At 35.3% G+C, this 10,524-nt stretch overlaps 1 long non-coding RNA gene across 2 annotated transcripts; it reads left to right on the forward strand.

Annotated features, from left to right (window-relative positions):
* Positions 1 to 457: 457 nt before the first annotated feature.
* LOC107723779 (uncharacterized) lies at positions 458 to 7,768 on the forward strand. Of its 2 annotated transcripts, none has more exons than XR_001637972.1 (3): positions 458 to 759; positions 6,048 to 6,246; positions 7,439 to 7,768. It is a non-coding gene; the product is annotated as an uncharacterized LOC107723779 (long non-coding RNA). The 2 variants fall into 2 exon arrangements; XR_001637970.1 differs by having other exon boundaries at positions 462 to 737.
* The last annotated feature ends 2,756 nt before the right edge of the window (positions 7,769 to 10,524 follow it).

A 10,524-nucleotide genomic window follows, 5' to 3' on the forward strand; every position in this document is an offset into this window, starting at 1 on the left:
ACTAAATACAAAAAAAGGTAATTGTGACTTTTTATCTCACAATTCTGACTTTTTTTTCTTGCAATTGAGAGTTTTTATCACGCAATTCTGAAAGTATTTTTTATTTTCAGTGGCAGAAACGGGCTTCCATAAGAATGTGTCCTGTGTAAATTTGAAATAAAATAATCTGTGAAGAGGCTGGAAGGCGCTTGATTCGAATTAAACATAAACATGAATGGAAGCACAAATACTTTCTTGTGTCTTTCTGTAGCTGGTTCATTTCCCATGAAATGCACATGAAATCATTAAATAAAAGTGTTTATAGTAAGTCGTTAATGCATTTGGCGTGTTCATGACGTCATGTAAACAAAATCTACGCAGCCATTCTAATCTACGATCTCATTAGTCTTCAAGGGGTTAAACTCTAACGAGAACTTCATGTTGTCTCGTGAAACAATGGATCATATTCTCTGTGGCATTTAACATTTGCAGGCAGGGGTGGAAAAAGAAGACCTTAATTAATCACAGCGCCCTCGTTAGAGCCCACTGTGATCCCGGCGCTCGTTAGTCCCGCGGGTGATTAATTGAAATTAATTGAAAAGCCGGTGACATTTACCAGCGTGGTTGAGCGGAAGTATCGAGTGATAATCTCGCAGTCGTGATTTTGGAGGTAAATCTGCGGCTGTGGGTCTGATTGAGGTCACCGTGAGCGGCTTCAAACTCACTGAACAGAAACACTTACTGCTCCGAGTACCATGGTAATGCTGTTTTACTAGATAGGTAGAGTGATTTTAACTTGTTAGCTATTACTTGAAGTGCTAATGCACTGCGCATCTCATGGTCTAATCATTCAGTACCATGTTTTTTTTACCAAAGCTACCATGCTTTTTACTATAGTAATACTCTGGTACCATGGTATTCTTTCAAGTTTCTTGGAGTACCATGGTATTTATCAAATTACCTTAATATTACCACCATGGTAATACTATGGTTCCATGATATTTTCTAAATTTTCTTGGAGTACCATGTAAAAATCATAGTAGCCTATATGAACATGGTTATCACTGAGTACCAACTTGACCATGTTTTTACCACGTTAATACTGTGATGCCATGTTTTTTTGTACAGTACCTTGGTTTACCATGCAAATCATTTAGTACCATGGTATTTATCAAATTACCATAGTTTTACCTTTTTTTTTTTTTTACCATGGTAGCACTTCCGGTGGGGAGAACGCTGGCGCACAATAAGACCGCTTTACTCTATGATATTATATTAAACAATAGACTGGATTTCTTCTGTCTGTGAAACTTGGCATCAGCTGAATTACTTCATAAATCTAAATATGAGTAGGTTATACATACATTGACAGGCCACGTCTAAGTGGTAAAGGTGGCGGTCTTGCAGTTATCTACAGAGCAGATATATCTGTCACTGAAAATACCATTCCCTGTGTGTCATCTTTTGAATGTATAGCTTTCTAAATGAATGGTACCTCCCGTTCTTGTTTTATCATCTACCGTCCTCCAAAACCTAATCCTCTGCTTTTTAGTGAACTCCGAACTGCTTACAATTGTTAGTTCTGTGTTATCATCTGCTTTGGACGTGTTTGCCCCTAGGAGAGAATATTTTGTTTCATTTACTAAAGCTCAGAGCTCTTAAGGTTATAAGTAGGCAGCTTGAACGCCGGTATAAGAAATCAGGATTGACTGTCTATAAGCTTATGTAGGATGAACACTTGGGTCAATTCAGTGAAGCACTTAAAGCGGCAAGAACGAAGTACTACACGTCCATATTAGTGATGGTACTGCAAACCTGAACATGATTTTTAAGACTATCAACAAACTTTTTTTACCTGTTAAGCCAATGATTTGTTCCTCTGTGTGTGACTGTAACAACTTTCTCAATTTCTTCATGGAAAAAAATCGAGAACATTCAGAATTATATTAGTTTGGCACCCTGTTCTGCATTTCCTGTGACTTATCCATCGAGTTCTCCTGAAACGACATTTTCTAACAGTTACAACTGATTGTATTTTGAAATTAGTGATTGCAATGAATACAACTACATGTATTCTCGATCCAATCCCAACAGCTGTTCTCAAGGAGTGTTTGCCATCAATATGTCCCTTAATTTTGAACATTGTGAAAATCTCCCTTACTATTGGTATTGTTCCAGAAGTCCTTAAGGTTGCAGCTATCACACCAGTCCTTAAAAAGCCTGGATGTGATCAATCTGATCTGTCAAACTACAGGCCGATCTCAAATCTTCCCTTTCTTGCTAAGGTTTTGGAACGTGTCGTTGTGACTCAAGTATACTCACACTTGTCATTCTACAAGCTTTTTGAGCCTTTCCATTCTGGGTTTAGAAAAGGACACAGTACAGAGACTGCCTTGGTTTGAGTCATGAATGACCTGTTTGTCTCCGCTGACTCTGGAGCCTCTACCATCTTGGTGTTAGATCTTACTGCAGCTTTTGACACTGCGCCACTCCATTCTGATTAATAGATTTGAGAGTTGGCTTGGTATCTCTGGTACTGCGCTTAAATAGTTTAAATCCTACCTTACAGATCGTTCCCAGTTTGTTGTCTCGGGAAACAATAAATCTGATGTTGGACAGGTCCGCCATGGTGTTCCTCAAGGATCCGTTTTGGGTCCTATATTGTTCAGCATTTACATGCTTCCTTTGGGGCAAATTATTAGGAATTATGGTTTAGGTTATCACTTTTATGCTGATGACACTCAGATTTATATCTGCTCTAAGTCTGATATTAATGACACTTCTTCCGTTCTTTCTGAGAGTGTGCAGAAAATAAAAATGTGGATGCACCATCATTTTTAAAAAAATTGATTTTCTCATTGGCACACCAGCTGCTATCCATAAAGGGAGCTACAGTATATCCAGAATTCGGCAGCACGTCTTCTCACCTATACTCCATCATGTCAGCACATTACAGGCATCCTCTATAGTCTGCACTGGCTTCCTGTTCAGTCGCAGATTGATTTTAAAACTCTTATTTTAATGTACAAAGCTGTGCATGGAATGACCCCTTCTTATATCTGTGACTTAGTTATGCTTTATGTGCCCTCTTGCTCTCTTCGCTCTGTTGATTCTTTCACTCTTCAGCAGCCACCCTATAGATTAAAATCCATGGGTGAAAGAGCCTTTTCTGTTATGGAGTGCAGTTCCTCTTACTGTCAGAAATGCTCCCACATTAGACAATTTCAAGAAGTTTTTTTTTTTTTAAATAGCCTACACACACTGAGATCATTAGTATTTTATTGTATTAATTTTTTTTTAAATTGTATTGATTTTTTCTATTTTATATCAAAATTGTTTGTAGTGCTTTACTATTGTAGTACAGTTGTTTTTTTTCTTCTGTGGAGTACCTTGGTGTACCATGTAAATATCATAGTATTTGAATATGGTAATTTTTACCATGGTAAACCTGTGGTAACATGGTATTCTTTACAGTTTCTTGGAAGACCATGTAAATATCTATGAATAGGATATGGTACTTATCAAAGTACCATAGTATTACCATGCTTTTTAAACCAAGTACAATCTTCTAGAACACAGCTGGAGAGCAACTGTGTTCTACTGTAAAAAACATCACATTCTCCTTCATTATCTTTGTCCCATAAAACCTCTCAGCCTCTTTAAAGCAGATCAGTTTAAAGGCTCTGTCTCCCTCTATTGGTAAATATCCATACAAAACTGCTATAGAAAAGCTTAAACTACTAAAACTCATCCATAAAGCATCGTGCATGTTACAGATATAACTGTATAATGAATCTGATGAAGTTTTGATAGTCTCTGGCTTCTGAAAGTCTTTCACAGGCAGTAAATCTCCATCTGCCTCCTGTTGTTTGATGAAGTTGAGTTTGCAGTGCCTGCAGCATCAACACTACTTCACAGAGACATCTAGTGGAGAAGCCAGATCACACACACCTGAGAGAGTGTGTGTGTGTGTGTGTGTGTGTGTGTCGGTCGCTCCCCTCACTGGTTCTTGGCCATCTATCAGAGCTGGAGGCGCTTCATACAGATGGAACACACACTGATTTCATGCTTGTGCTTCAAGCGGCACAAACTCACACACACTCACACACACTGCTGGAGTGCGTCTCTGAGGTGCTTCTCTCTTTCTGCCCCCGGCTGATGTCTCACTGTTCCTGGAACATGCATCTGAATGTGTTCGGGGAGCTTTTTTTTTGGCTGAAGGTTTGGAGAAGCTCATAGGTTCTCGCCCACCTCTGATCTACACACTCAACACTCTACACACTCAACACACACTCTGTGTGTGTATTCAAAGCCTTCCCATGTTTGATTTATAGTTCATCTCTGGTTCATCTGTCAGATCATTAGTGATTAGCAGGGCTATAATATATAATTTTTGTACAACTAATTATTGTTTTTAAAAGCAATAAAAAATAACCCAATTATCTTTTGATTTTTAAAAACAGTTTTGCAGGTTACAAATTACTGGATAAAATATATGAAGTTTGTCTATGGATTGATTGATTGTGTTTTGGAAGTAATCAAACATTTTCCCGAGGCAGGTTTAATTTTTAAAAATTAATTCCATGCTATTTAACCCACTTGCCATTATATATTTGAAACAATTGTACAAACACTGTAACAGATCACTGGATTGATTGATTTCTTTTAAAAAACGAAATTCCACTAATACACATTTTAACCCAATTACATTAAATTTTTTTAAACTATTGTTTGGATAAATTATTAGATGAAATATATTAAGTTAGTTAGATTTATTTGTCTGTTTGTTTAGTGGAAGTTATTTAACCCAGTTACTGTTATGTTTTTTTTAAACATTTGTGTAGATAAATAACTGGATCAAATTATACGAAGTTTGTTTATTTATTTGTTTTGGAAGTAATAACCACACATTTTCCAGAAACGGTTTTAATTTTTTTTAAAGAAACCCCACTGCAGTGTACCATATGATGCAGTGACCGCTGTGTGAGTGACTCGGAAACGGTTTAATTGATCTTTTGTTGAGTTATCGGCTGAATCAGAGTCCCTCATTCCTGCTCCTGAAGAGCCGCTTTCCTGCAGAGTTTAGTTCGTAATTAAACACAGCTGAACCAGCAGCTAACCGAGGGTCTTTGGGTTGAAAACAGCAGGTTTAGCAGCAAACGCTGCAGGACTCGTGACGTTTGATGCGTCAGAATCACACGAGTAACCATTCAATTAAACTGACTGCTTGACTTGTGCTTCACACAAACCTTTGATGTGCCACTCATGTATTCCCAGTGAAACTATAGAGGTATCATTTAAGATTGTTCACCAGATTTAAAACACTGAAATGCAACTCAAAGAAAAATGTTTTATGACTATGATGTAAATTTGAAAATGAGGTATATTGTGAATTTACTCCTATATGAACAATTCTTAATCCACAGATGTGTTTATTTTCAATGCCCATTTACATTTCATTTTTAGATCGAAATAGTCCCTATACTGAATGGTGTTTAAACTATTTTCACTCAAAAATTGCTAGTAAATTACAAAGAAATGGCAAGTTGGAAAGTGAGTTGTGTAAAATAACAAAAATATCTGAATTTCATGTGCGGATCACAGCTGATTGGCTCATTGAATTAAACATAATTTTGAAGTTGAAAAACTGAAATAGTATTTTCTAACGTTTACTCTAATAATCTTTATTTGCGACTTTGAAAAATATTTTTTACAGTGTTCCTTCATCCTTAAACTAAAGTGAGAAATAAACCAAAAAAAGTAAATTTCAGTAAAGCCTTAAACATATATGCTTTGATTTTATAATGCGGAAAATGTATCTTAATTTCCTATCAATGCTGATTTACCCTTTTTTCTTAATTTTTTTTATTATTTTGTCTTCGTTTTTGATTTGATACAAAATGATTGCCTTTAATTGTATGTTCATTGTTTAGAGATTACAATTAATAAAAAATAATAAAATAAAAATACAGACGGCAACCAGGCACATCAGAAAAAAATCCTCTGTTTTTATAGCTCTTATGTAACTGTTATGTTCATATATTTTTTTTGTTACATGCTTTTTTTAGGCTCATGATGGGTTTAGTGCCTCAACAGACACCGTGCATCTAAAAATGACCTGAAAATCAAATATGAAGTGGAAAATATTGCCTCAAACTCGACCTCGTCTCTGAAACAGACAAAAGCAAGAACTCATTTTGAGCTATTAAACCGTCCTCATCGTCAAGATCTGCTGTGGAGGAAAGCACATGTTCACCTAGTTCTCGGGTAAATGTCTCCAACAAGCAAGTTAATTTTCTTTGAACTACGCTTTTGTAATATTGTGAAATATTGCAATTCAAAACAACTGTTTTCTATTGTAATATATTTTAAAATGTTATTTATTTCTGTGACGCAAAGCTGAATTTTCAGCATTCAACTAGAATTCAAAAGTTTGGGGTAAGATCTTTTAAAAAAAAAACAACAAAGAAATGATCGCTTTTATTCAGCAAGGACGCATTAAATGTATCAAAAGTGACAGTAAATATACATTTATAATGCTAGAAAAGATTTATATTTCAAATAAATGCTGTTCTTTTGAACTTTGTATTCATCTGTGAATCCTGAAAAATAAAATGCATCACGGTTTCAACAAAAATATTAATGTTTTCAACTGATAATAATCAGAAATGTTTCTCGAGCAGCAAATCAGCATATTATACTGATTTCTGAAGATCATGTGACACTGAAGACTGGCGTAATGATGCTGAAAATACAGCTGCACATCACAGAAATACATTACAGTTTAACAGAGATTCACATAGAAAACAGCTGTTTTACATTGTAATAATATTTCACTTTTTTATTGTATTTTTAAGCACATAAATCCATCCTTGGTGAGCAGAAGAAACTTCTTTCAAAGTAATAGAATTGAATTTGTTTCAAAACTGATGAACATTAACACTATTTATTTTCCTGTTTATTTCTGTGAAGCTGCTTTGAAACAGTCCATATTGTATAAACTGCTATATATGACTTTTCTCAACAAATATTAATATACATGATAAATTATAAAAAGAGCATAAACCATCACTGACTGGAGTTTGATCAGTGGTTTTAGATCAATACTGCTGATCAATGTAAGAATAATGCAAGCACATCTGATGATCTGAAGAAAGTGAGCTGCATCACAATGATCCGCACACTAGAGAGCAGCAGTGTACTTCACTTTCTGTTTGCCACTCAAGCCCTTTATTTCTATCATTCAGCTTGTCTTTCTGGTTTTGTCCCAGAATACATGTAGACACTAAGCCTGCATAAACACATCTGAATGTGACCCCATTTACTGCACTTTTTTTTTTATCTGTCTAATGCAGTGAAATTCAGACATTTGCAAGAGGTGTGTGTGTGTGTGTGTGTGTCTGGTCCTCTCCTCTCTTTCAGTCAGCGGTTCTCCTCATCAGTCCGTTTGATTTTTCAGAGACTCTGATGATGATGATCCTTCAGCTTCCCGTCGCCGTGGTAGCAACAGTCCTCTTTGCATCCGATCGGTCTGTTGCCATGGCAGCCGTGATGAGCCGGGAGGAACCGTGGCGACCCCAGCGAGAGACCGTCTGTATCTGTTACCATGGAGCCCAGCGTGAGTGTAGCAGCGTCAAACCTGTTCAGATTCAAACTCAGAAAGATGCTAATTTGCTTAGTCAAGCTTTTCACTGTCCAAAATCTCCTTGACACTAATTTACAGAACAAAGTACTACAAGTCAAGCATCACGGTTACTGTTGTGATTCGGAACGAACCTCAGACATTAAATACTACACAGTTTGTATCATTTGTGTTATTTTCAGTAACTAAAACTATTAAAATGTTTGTGTAAATTAAAATTATTTTTATCCTAGTTAACTAAATAAATAATAATATTGTTGTTGTTGTTATTCACAACAGAGTGAATCTAATTGAAAAGTAAGGTTTGGGTCAAGGTTATTGTCATTAACTAAAACTAAAACCATAAAAAAAGTATTATTTTTTTGTTATTTATACTTGAAATAAAAAACTTTTAATTAAATCAAATCTAAAAAAGTAAACATTTCTCATTTTTATTTTGTTTCATTTGAAGTACTAAAATAACTAAAACTAAATAAACTAAAAATAGAAACAATTTTAAAAACCATATACATATATAAAATAATATAAAAATTAAAAACAGTACAAATAACAAAAAACACAACAAAACTACTAATACGGAGAGCAGCTCAGATAATTTAATATTGGGAGAAATGTTTGAGTTTATACTGAGATTTTTATTGCAGTCTTTGGTATCTTAAAAAAAACTCAGTTTGAGGCATTAAGATCTTTTCTTTGCGTTTTCCCAGGAGAAACCTCTGAGAAGCAAGAGACTTTATCAGAAGGAGAAACTCTTTAGTGAAATCTAAATCTATAGAGAGTTTTTCAGTTTTTAATCATTTTGTGCGGAAAAAACTGTATGAGACGGAAAGTTTTTACCTAATATTTCTGAACTCAAAATGAGGTAATATTAGGCCTGTTATGCAAATCAGCAGAATTAGTTTTGATGCAGGGCTGTTATATAAGTAAAATATTGTTTAAAGGGCTGTTTTTAAGTAATAATCTGGGCCAATTTAAAGTTTTTTTTTAGCGCGACCAATTTAAAGTGCTGTGAAGCGTCACAAAAGTCATATTCAAGTCTCCATGCATTCAGATCACTTTGGTCGGAGCAAGAAATTCAGAAACAAGTTTTACCTCTAAATCTACAAAATGATAACTGTAGAATGTGTATCAGGTGTGTTTTTGTGTTTTATGGTTTTATTCAGTTTATGAAGGTGCTGCAAGTTAAAAAAAAAAAAATCTGAATTGTAAAATACTGTGGTGTTTTGCACTTGCAACTTTTATCTAAGTTTAAATCTTGTTTTTAATTCAATTTGTGAAGGTTCTGTAAGTTAAATACATATATATTATATTGTAAATATACAATACTGTGGTATTTTGTACATGCAACCTTTATATGAAAGTGTTTTAATGCATTAATTATGCACCTTATAATGCACCGCATGAGCTCATGAATAATTGTAGCTAGTTATAATACATTATAATACTTATGTATTCACTGTTACACCTTTAGAAAGTATCATGCATTAAAACACAACAAACAAACCTTCAAATACTATAATGCATTTTAAGTTTGGGTAGAGTTATGAAAAGATATCATGCATTATAATGTACATTATGAATACCTTTATACATAAAGGCTGTAAGTAAAAGAATAATTGTGTGTGTGTGTGTGTGTGTGTGTGTGTTCACTCGTGTGAAGTGTGTGAGACGAGCTTTGCTCACAGATGCTGCAGTTAAACTGATTGATCTGAAGCTGCTGAACATTGTGCGTTTAGTGAGAAACACGCTGAGAGATCTGCATGTGAATGTGTTTTCCTGCACTAATGCTGCTGGAATTACTGTAATTATGAGATGGCAGCTCGCCTGTTTCTTCACGCTCAGATGTAATTTGTTTCTAAGGCAAAGCATCTGTGTGAGGGTTTGCTGATATTGACAGAAAAATACTCCATCACTGCATTCATTTACACTGAGAACTAATAAAGCAGCAGAAACACTGACTTTAAAAACACAAATATGTATTAAGACGTTTTTAACTAAAATATGAGTCCATAATCCATAATAACGCTTCCTCCAGTGAAAAAGTGCATCTCAGATGTTAACTGATGGACTGGAGTGCTGTGGATTATTGTGATGTTTTTATCAGCTGTTTGGACTCTCATTCTGACGGCACCCATTCACTGCAGAGCATCCATTGGTGGTTTGGCTCCATTTGGAAGATTTTGGAGTAAATTAGAGCATTCTGGGAAAATGAAGTGTTAATATATTGTAATAGGAGGCATTCCTGTAGCTCAAATAGTAGATCATGGCACTCGCAACGTCAAGGTCATGGGTTCGACTCCCAGGGATTGCGTGAGAAAATCTGAGGAAAACTAAAGCTTGAATGCAAATCGCTTTGGATAAGCGCCTCAGCCGAATGCACGAATGCAAATTTCAAACATTGATTATTAATGTCATCAAATGTTGTTGTAAATTCTCCATATTTTGTATGCATGAATATGTTTAATCATAAGCAATATTTTGCATGTATAATAATATTTAAACGTTATTCATATTGAAAAAGGCAGTTATTTGATGTTTCCATTTCGATTCTTCTTCCCTAAATTCAAATTTGATTTAAATCTACAAACTGTTACTTCAAATCAGTTTGAGGAAATGAGTTCAGTTCTGAATGATGCTCATCGTGAATATGAGTCTGATTTCATGTGGTAATATCTCACATGTTCGTGTCCTGAAGCATCACATCAAACTTCAGATTCGTTTCATCATCTGCATGGACTGCATCACCACCCTCCGAATAAAGAGATGCATTGGATGAAAACCTGCGTGAAGCTGCTTCATGATGCATTATGAAGCGGTTGCCATGGAGACGTGGTCCTCTGAACAGCCAGTGAGCAGTCTGAAGCAAATCTGAGATGACAGGCTGGATATTTGCTCACGCTCCT

Source organism: Sinocyclocheilus rhinocerous, unplaced genomic scaffold (genome assembly GCF_001515625.1).
Source record: "Sinocyclocheilus rhinocerous isolate Xijiao unplaced genomic scaffold, SAMN03320098_v1.1 scaffold94, whole genome shotgun sequence".
Lineage (NCBI taxonomy): Eukaryota > Metazoa > Chordata > Actinopteri > Cypriniformes > Cyprinidae > Sinocyclocheilus > Sinocyclocheilus rhinocerous.